Here is a 10,487-nt window from a genome sequence, read left to right on the forward strand (position 1 = left end):
TTTCTTGACTTTAGACCTTAGCTTCCATGGTTCTGCCTTTGAAGTCATTTTTCCTTCAATCTGTCCCTTTTTTATCGCTCTCAAGCAGGCAGTAGTTCCATTTAGATAGATCCCACAAAAAACTTGTGGTTTTCCCATGTAACTCACTGGGGTCTTAACCTTCAGACAATAGGGCTTCCCACACATCCTTTCTGGATAACACCATTTCCAATCCTGGCTTGTATTGAAATTGTTGACTGTTTCCATGTTTGGTTAAATGTTGACATGGGGAGCTATCCTCTGGGGACTAATTTTCCAAAAGCTCAGAATTTCCCAAACTATCAATTTCTGGTTTCTTGGTACCCAAGAATTCAGTTCTCAGCTTATCCTTTTCCTTTGCATTTTACTATAAGTTGTAAGGAGAAGCCAGGCTGCATTTTCCACATTTAATTTGGAAATTTCTTTGGCTAATATTCCAGTTCATCACTTTCAAATTCTACCTTCCATCTAACATTAGGATTCAATTTTGCTAAGTTCTCCGCCACTTTAAAACAAAGGTCATCTTTCTTCCAGTTTTCAGTGACATTCATCATTTCTGTCTAAGGCCTCATTGGAATTATCTTTAGTTTCCATTTTTCTACCAACAGTCTTTTGAAAATAATCTAAGCCTTTTTGATCAAGCTTCTCACAATTCTTCCAGGATCTTTCCTTTATCCACTTGTAAAGCTGTTCCAGCATTTTTTTTTTTTTTTTTTTTTTTTGGTATTTGCGATTGCAGCACTCCACTTCTCTATACCAATATCTGTTTTGGTTTGCTAAAGCTGCTGGAATGCAATATACTGGAAATAAGTTGGCTTTTTAATAATGGGGATTTATTAAGCTATAAATTATAATTCTAAGGCTGTGAAAATGTCCAGATTAAGGCATCAACAGAAGGATACCTTCTCAGAGGAAAGGCCATCGGCATCTGGGATTCCTGTGTCATGTGGAAGGACACATGGCTGGGGTCTGCTGGTTCTACTCTCCAGGGTTTAGCTTCTATTTTCAGTGACTTTCTCTCTCAGCCCCTGTGGGTCCTTTCTTCATGTCTCCAGGATGTTTCTCTCCAAGCTTTCTGGGCTTTTACTGTCTTTTATTCTCTTCACAAAGAATCCAGTAAAGGATTAAGTCCCACTTTGAATGAACTGAGTCACATCTCAATTGAAATAACCTAACCAAAAGATCGGACCCACATAGGTCTGCCCCCACGAGAATGGATTAATAGAACACGGTCATTCCTGGAGTACATAGATTAAAAGCCCCATACCATGCTTCTTTACATGTACCACACTGAAGCCACCACCCACTAACTCTTTCTCGAAGAAGCCCCTCCCTTACTAATTTCTTACATTTTCCACTTCCCGTTTTAGCAAACCCACCTCCTTAGGCCTATTAATGAGGGATTTAGCTCCCTCCAAGGCAAATTCCTGTTTTCTTCTCCCCTCCCAGAACCAGTTAAAACCAGTCCTAACCATTGAAGCACGGGCAAAAACGAGAACCTGAATTTAAAATGACTCCAGAGCATAAAACATCTCATGAGTGGCATAGTCCACAAACCAGGGACGTTTGGAGATGAAGAAGGAAAATGCCTCCAGGGGAGCTTCATGAAACCAGAAGCCAGGAGAGAAAGCTAGAAGATGATGCTGTATTCGCCATGTGCCCTCCCAGCTGAGAGAGGAACCCTGAACCTTTCTGCCATGTGCTTGCTCACTTCAGAGAGAAACCCTGAACTTCACTGGCCTTCTTGAACCAAGGTATCTTTCCCCGGATACCTTAAATTGGACATTTCTACAGACTTGTTTTGATTGGGACGTTTTCTCGGCCTTGGAAGTGTAAACTAGCAACTCATTAAATTCCCCTTTTTAAAAGCCATTCTGTTTCTGGTAATAGTGCATTCTGGCAGCTAGCAAACTAGAACATCAATCTTTCACCTTTTTATATAAGATCTTTTTTATGGCACCGAAAAGGGCAATTACAGCTATGAGAGATGGTAACAGTGCTGTCAATAATGACTGCAGCACCTGAAATGTATTCTTGATAATTGATCAATGTTTGAGTATGAAACTATGAAAAAGAAATAATGATATTTCTCTGTACTAATGCCAGCCCCAATATAAATTGGAATATGGAGAACAATGGCCAAATATAGGTCCCTTTCTCAAATTTTTTTTGTAAAAGAGAGAGAAAAGGGATGAGATACGGTATGTTCAATGTTTTATGTATTTATGCCATAATAAGAATCTACAAAAGAACTATATTATAATTCAGAAAGATAATAACTCTCACGATCAACTTAAGAAAAAGCATATTAGAAGCTCAGGAATTCTTAATCCGACATTATACAAGTGTTGCCTATTTCCAATTCACAGGAAGACCTTTCACTATTACACTTAGAATTTCCCTCTGCTCCACCACCTTCCTATGCTGTCAAATAAGAGGAGGAGAATGCCCCATTGCCTCTCAGCAGGTCCTCATCGACCACTTCATCTCCTAGCCAGGAAGGATTGGTCTCCTCACCCCATACCCATCAGGGGACACAATTTAGCCTGGGTCTTATCCAATCCCAGGTGGGGCAATTCCCATTAAGGCCAAAGTCCAACTGTACTTGATGATCAAGGAAACCCAAGAGGATTTATATAGGTACATTCTCCCTTCTCCACTTCTGACTTGTTCAGTTGGAAGAATAATATGCCTTCCTACCTCGAGGACCCCCACCCCCACCCCATCCAATGGAGGATCTCTTTGCCCAGTCCAATTCAGGCATTATTAAATGTGCTTCTCACTTGGGAGGAATGTAAGATGGTTCTCAAATAAGCTAGACCAGAAGCTGATAGGGCTATGTAATTTACAGCCTAACAGGTCAATTCAAGTTCAAGGAGTCTTAGCTATCCCTTCCACAGAGCCCCACTGGAACCCAAATGAAGAAAGTGACCCAGGCAAACGAGATCATTACAAAGAGTATATAATTATTGGGATACAAAAAGTTGCCCCAAAGTCTAAATACCTAAAAAACATACTAGATAGAGGTCCAACAAGGACCCAAGGAAAACCCTTCTGTTTTTCCTGAGTGGATATTCAAAGCATACAAACAGTATACTGACCTGGATCCTGAACATCCAGGTAACAAGAGGCTGATTAATATAACCTTTGTTAGTCAAAATTTCCCAGACATAAGGAAGAAATTGCAAAAATTATAAGGCGAGTTAGGAATGCCTATGTCACAGTTATAGTTGAGAATGTATTTAAGGTATTTAATAACCATGACTAACTCTAAGAAAAACAGATGAAATGTCCGTGTGGCTTCCTGGAAGCAGCCATCAGTCAATGCTTGTCTGGATTGAGACCAGATTGGCCAACTAAAGGAGAAGATCCTTGAAATGTAAGAACCCCTTTTATTGAGGGTCCCCAATGACCAATAAAAAATTCATCCATCCTTTAGGGTTGTAACAATAAACATACTTCAAAAAGAAGCCACTGGAAGCAGGAATACTCAAGTCACCCTCAAAGAAGGGAGACCCAGGTACCTTATAAAACCACTTATCAGATGCCCAGCTTGTGGGGAATGAGAGCAGCCAAGAATGATGGGGCCTGGGGGGCAACCTCCAACTTTAACAGTCACATCACTGTTTCCCACCAGGAGCCCTGAGTATCTATACTAGTGGGATAAAGTTAATAGACTCTTTAATAGGTACTGGAGCCACTTTGTCTTAAATCAGAAACAAGGAACTCTTTCCCCCCAAACTTCTCAGTGATTGGAGTATCTGGAGCCACTCAGAATAAGCCATTCTTACAGACCCTTGAATGCCAACCAGGAATTACTCATTTAAAGCATAGCTTTCTATACATGCCTGAATGTCCTATGCCTTTACTTGGATGAGACCTGTTAACCAAATTAAATGCACAAGTAATCGTTTCAGCACACACCCTGGACACTGAAGTTCCCCTGGAACAGGCTTGTGTCCTTCAAGTCGCCCTGCTGCACCTAATAGAAGAAGTTTTATCTGAAGTACTTGAATATATCCTTGCAAAGTTAGGCCAGAGGTGTGGGTGATGGAATGCTGGGAAGAGTTAGGATTGCAGAACTAATTCAGGTGCAAGTCCAACCTAACACAAACATTCCTGATTTTAAACAATATCCCATAAAGAAGGAAGCCCAGGAAGGCATAGGCCCACTAATTGTCTCTTTTCTTATATATCACTTCATCCGTCCATGCCTATCTCAATATTATAGCCCCATCCTATCCATCTTAAAATCAGGTAATACAAAAGGAATATCGGTTTATACAGGATAGAAGGATCATCAGTCAAATAGTGGAGTAATAACTGAATATTCATTCAGTTAGTGATACCAAACAAATACAGAGTTCTCTGCTTGATGCCCACAACAACCAATCCATGACACCACAGTTCCAAAGAAAGGAAGAGTTTAACGCTACATGCACAGCAGGAAGTCAGATGCCCTATCAGCCAAAAAGTCTGTCTCCTCGAGCCTAAGGAGTTCAGGTTCTTATGGATTCAAACAAAGGGGAATGGAGTTGTTATCATTACAATAGTAAATATACACAAAGTTGAGACTAGGCTAGAATAATCAATATAAAAATATAAATAGGGCTGAGACTACTTGAGTTTCAGTAATTTCAGGTATTAAATTCGGCCTATTATACACTATAGAAAGAAAAACATCCGTATAATGATTCAGTAATCAAAATCATTGCTAATTCTTAATTTCTCAGTTATAGTAGTGCCAAACATGTACACATTACTAACCACGCCCTGTGGGAAACTCTGCCTTTTCACTGTACTTGATCTAAAAGATGCTTTTTAATATGTGCCCCTGAGCCCTGAATCTCAAGAGCTTTTTGACTTTAAATGGGAAATCCCTGAACCATTGTAAAAGAGCAGTATTGTTGGGCTGTCCTGCCTCAAGGTTTTAGAAACGTCCTGGACTTTTCCTTTCCTAGTGCAGAACCCCCATCTCTGCCATTTCGGCTGACGACCTAAACATAGACACCATAGTCACTATAGTCACTGCTTCTTGCCTGAAAGATCAGCTTGGTTCTCCCTAGTGAACTGCTGTAAACACCGCTGACTTCTGCTACCGATGAAGAAGTCTGCCAGACGCTTAACAAATGTAACTAGAACACTATGGTTTATGGTCTCGGTTCTGCTCTGTAGCCACTCAGACCTGCTTCTCATAGAAAAAGTGGGCCACCTCTAGCACAAGTTTCATTAGACACATTGATTCTGCTTGGAGATCACGGACCTGTTGCTTAATCTAAAAATTTTATAGTGAAGAAATGTTTCTAAATGAACCTTTCTTGCTTAATCGTGCATACATTTATTTACCCCATGAATATTCTTAAGTACATATTATTATTAATATTACATAGCACATTCCTTATTTCCTTATCCTTGTCAACACACATATCACCACCAATATCTTTCCATAATCACCAAGCTTCGAGAAACCAGCAACCCTCTTGAATCGTGCTTCTAAATGAGCAATTAAGCCTGAGAACACAAGAAATGAATGTGTTTGGCTTGAGATATAAATACGTTTTCTTTTGAGTAAATTCTTTGTATGTTTAAGCCCTTGCTCTTTATTCATCATACTTTCAATTTCTTGATATTCCCTCACATAGGGGTAATACAGCTGTACATAAAATAATTTAGGATTTTTTCAGAAGTATTTTTCTTGACAAATCTTCACACGCATACGGTCCATCCTTAGTGTACAATCAGTGGCTCATGGGATCATCGCATAGTTGTGTATTCATGACCAGAATCATTTTTAGAACATTTACATCACTCCAGAATAAGAAATTAAAAATCTTATTTCTAGAGATAATATTTTAACTCTCGAAAACTGAAAGAGTTACTTTAAAATTTTTTTTTGAAATTGGCAGAAAGTTGGTCATCCCCTAACTAAATTCAGCCTTCTGGAATGGACCAAAATCTCAGGCAAAATTCTAGTAACAGCGTTATTGTGGAGCTCCCCAAATCAAATTTGGCAATTAACAGTAAATGATTTTTACATCTAACATTTTCAGTTCACCTGCATGAAGGTGTGGTAACGGATTAGTCGACAATAGATGACTTGTGAGATGATAGAACAGACAAAGCCCTTCTTTGATATCTGAAGGGAAGTTAAATTTTTTAGTCTTATAGAAGTGAAGAAAGTACCTGAGAATAACAGAACACCCGGAATCAGGGGTCTTTAAAACTTTTTTCCTCTTCTCTTCACACTCTGCCTTTGAAATAACCCCAACTGCTCCTGTATCATCAATTTCAAAATTTCCTGAGTCTCTACACTCCACTTAGTATTTCCCCTAAGGCTTTCATGGACATTAAATGAGATAATGTATGCAAGCTATTAGAAAAATGTACTGATTTCACTAAAGTCAGTATAGGAAAAGGATATACTATTGATTCTTTACACCTGTTATAGGTACTAACCCTTGTCTTTACAGCTGTTATAGTATTAACCCTTACCAAGCTAGAATGCAAGAATAGCTGCAGAGATAAATCAACTAGTTGTACTGTTGTAACATGTTAGAAATAAAACTATAACTGAAAGAGAATAAATGATCACCTGATTGTGGAGAAAAAAGAAATTTGTCTTGAAAGAATGGGTGCTCAACCAAAATGTGGCTGGCTCACCAAGCAATAAAATGCCACAGATTTTATACTCTAAGCTAATACACAGGTCCCTCCCCTATTTCTCCACTGTTTGGATACTCCAGAGGTTACAGCTCATCCAGACAGTCTAACTAATTCAAATTTCTCACCAAAGGTTCCCGCTTTTGATTATGCTTTACATTTCAGTGACCCTATATTTGCTTTTACCTATATAAGGATTTAGTGCCAATTCTAGGCTTGCATCAGAGGCTCTCTCCTTTCCCTGCCTGCAAGACAACCTGAGCTGATTTGCAGAACTTTGTTTAGTTAGTTCTGTTCCTCTAATCCATTGCCATCTTGTGTGAAAGCCAAACTTAATTTTATTCTTATATAACATGATGTTTTTAAAAAAGAGTTTGCGGCTGCAATGTAAAATATGAAGGGAATGGAAATAAATATGGTGGTATTTTCTTTAAGTTATTTTTTTTTTTTTTTTTTTTTTTAAAGGAAAGACAGAGAGAAGGAAGGAAGGATAGAAGGAAGGAAGGAAGGAAGAAAGGGAAACATTTTTAAACATTTTCTTGTTTTATTGTATTCTGTTTCTCCGTTTTTGTTACATGGGCTGGGGCCGGGAATCGAACCGAGGTCCTCCGGCATAGCAGGCAAGCACTTTGCCCGCTGAGCCACCGCGGCCCACCCCTTCTTTAAGTTATTTAAAGTACATTTTTAGAAATTTATGAGATTGGTGAAAATACTTTGAGCCATTTAAAATAAATATATATATAAGTCTCAGGCACTACTTTTTTAAAATATACTATATTATTTGAGGAGACATTAGCAAAAGATTAGAAGAGGACTGAAGTCTGATTCAGGATGTTTTTGTAATGTGTGGTTGATGTCCTGATTACTGATGTTACGAGATTCGGGTTTCCCGGTTCGTGGCCATGCTGGAAGGAAGAATTCAAGGGCACAGCACAGTGCAGAGTAAGCAGATAGAAAGTTTATGAGGTACACATGTATGAGAACATGCAGGCACGCTCACAAAGACAGAAGTGACAAAGGTGAAAGCAATGTGAGGCCATTTGCTTGTTTGTTTTTTTTTTTTTGGAAGGAAGATATTTTTATGTTACCTTTTTGTGTCACTTGAAAAATCATCATATGTTACTATTTACATTCTAAATAAAAAAAAAAAACTTAATTTTTAACAAGACACACTTAAAAATAAGCATTTATGTTTTTAGTCAACATATTTTACTAAAGAATAGATACTGGTCTGTTTCAAGAACAAGGCCAAAGTGAACTCACTGCCCTCCCCCTCTACATGGGACATATAACTCCCAGCACTGTAAATCTCCCTGGCAACATGGGACAGAAATTCTGGGGTGAGATGGGAGTTGGCATCAAGGGATTGAGAAAGCCTTCTTGAACAAAAGGGGGAAGAGAGAAATGAAACAAAATACAGAGTCAGTGAGAGATTTCAAAACAGAGTTGATAATTTATCCTGGAGGTTATTCTTATGCATTATGTAGATATCCCTTTTTAGTTTTTAATGTATTGAAATGGCTGGAGGAAAGTATCTGAAGCTGGAGAACTGTGTTCCAGAGGTCATGTTTCTTGAGGATGATTGTATAATGATATAGCTTGTACAATGTGATTGTGTGATTGTGAAAACCTGTGTTTGATGCTCCTTTTAACTAAGGTATGGACAGACGAGTAAAAAATAAACAATAGGGGAACAAAGGTTAAAATAAATTGGGTAGATGGAAATACTAGTGATCAATGAGAGGGAGGGGTAAGGGGTATGGTATATATGAGTTTTTTCTTTTTCTTTTTCTTTTTTACTGGAGTGATGCAAATGTTCAAAAAAATGATCATGGTGATGAATACACAACTATATGATGATACTATAAACCATTGATTGTACACCATGTATGGAATGTTTGTATGTTAAGAATGTTTGTATCTTGTTTTATCAATAAAAATATTTGAAAAAAGAAGAACAAGTCCAGATAGTGACTTTGAGAAATCCTGAAGAAACTGGATTAGATTTAGCCATATATGAAAGGTAGTTATTAATTTGTTTCAACTTGCAAGACTATTATACTATAGCTAATTTCTTGAAATGGATAAAATACACTAAAGGTTTATCCTTTTTTGTAAGTTATAACAGTTACACAACTGAAGATATTTTGCGTAACTACTGATCTTTCCAAATCAGATTATACTTTCAATTCATCCCCAATTTTGGGGTATACTTGGCAGTGTCTGAATAGCCAAAGGATAATATCAAAGTATTTTGTACATTTCTTCTTTAAAAATTATAAGCAACGCTTTTTAGAGACAACTGCCTTTTCCTCCTCATGCCTAAAGTGTGCTTGAAGTGTTACACACCAGTGGAAATGCAATGACAATTGTGTGCTGCAAATACTATATTCTTGACTTTCTTTCATAACATGCTTAAAGGAAATACTGAGAAATAACATCTGAGAAAGATATGTTAACTGAAGACTTGGCTATGGCTAATGATGGAAAAGCAAAACATGAAACTTGGTAGGTCTTTTACTTTACAGTAATCTAATACTTATTTTAACCTAATTATTATTTTGTTGGTAACATTACTGACAAAAATGACCTGACACCTAAATATGGTTGAAGTTGGAGTAACTGTTAACTACATTATGCAATAATGGCTTCATAGTTAGCCACAGATATCACAAGACTTTTAAATGGTGATATATGGTGTTAACATGATATACTTACTGCTTCAAGTTGTTAGGTTATCACTAAGGTATAGAGACTGGAATTAACACACAGTATAAAAAGTAAGTTTAAGTAAATGGGAGATTCATATTTTATTTCTTGTGTGATATATATATATGTATGTACAGCTGAATATAAATCAAAGCTCTGTTTGCACACCAAAGCCAGATCCTTTGGGTGGTTCAGTAAAGAGGTAACACCGCCAGCTGGCTCACAAAAGAAGCATCCACTCCCTGGCCCAGGCTTTGGAATTTTGCCAGCCTTGAGCTCATTAATAATTTCTTCAATATCCTGCGGAGTCAGATCTTCATAATAGTTGTCATTTATTTGAACCATTGGTGCATTTACACAGGCCCTGAAACATTCCACCTCTATGAGAGTGAACAGTTTGTCAGATTTAGTCTCCCCAACTTTTATTCCAATCTTTTCTGAATGGCCTCCAGAATGCCGTCACAATCTCGAAGCATGCAAAGTGTAGTAGTGCAGACCTGATCGTGACACTTTCCAACTGATTTTCGATTATACATTGTACAAAAAGTTGCTACTTCAAATACTCTCACTGGGGGTACCTGTAAAACTTCAGCAACCTTGTTCACAGCAGAGGTGGCCAACCATCCATTCTGTCTGTGGGCTAAATCCAGGGCGGGAAGCACAGCTGCTGCTTTATGCCCATCTGGATAGTGTTTAACAATTGCCTCTATCCTCTTAGAGTTTTCTGGTGTGAAATCAAATGGAGTATCTGGGTTATTCCCAAAAGTATCTCTATGCACAAATAAGGCTCCTCCAGCTTAGCTGTGTTATACAAATTCCTTGTATGTCTTCCCCACTGTGCAGTGAGGCCAGCCTCCAGAGCATGAAGCACTGCAGAGAAGAACATGGCGGGCCAAACGTTTGCCTCCCCCACCCCCCCGCGTGGCCATTTGCTTTTATAGGTTATCTTTATTAACTTCTCTTCCCCGTTTCTTTTTTGGAAGCTTTTCTCCTACCCTATCTTCTCTCCAGGGTGGTGCCTGGTAGTGGTGCATTTGAGAGGGCCTGTTGGTGGGCTCCATGCTTTTCAATAGTTTCCTCACTTAGGTGGGGGTTGTCTG

The 10,487-nt window shown here is 38.4% G+C and overlaps 1 pseudogene; it reads right to left on the reverse strand.

The window, feature by feature from the left end:
- Positions 1-9,535: 9,535 nt before the first annotated feature.
- Positions 9,536-10,273, reverse strand: LOC143668447 (NADH dehydrogenase [ubiquinone] flavoprotein 2, mitochondrial pseudogene; annotated as a pseudogene).
- Between the last annotated feature and the right edge of the window lie 214 nt (positions 10,274-10,487).

Source organism: Tamandua tetradactyla, chromosome 24 (assembly GCF_023851605.1).
Source record: "Tamandua tetradactyla isolate mTamTet1 chromosome 24, mTamTet1.pri, whole genome shotgun sequence".
In the NCBI taxonomy this organism is placed as follows: Eukaryota; Metazoa; Chordata; class Mammalia; order Pilosa; family Myrmecophagidae; genus Tamandua; species Tamandua tetradactyla.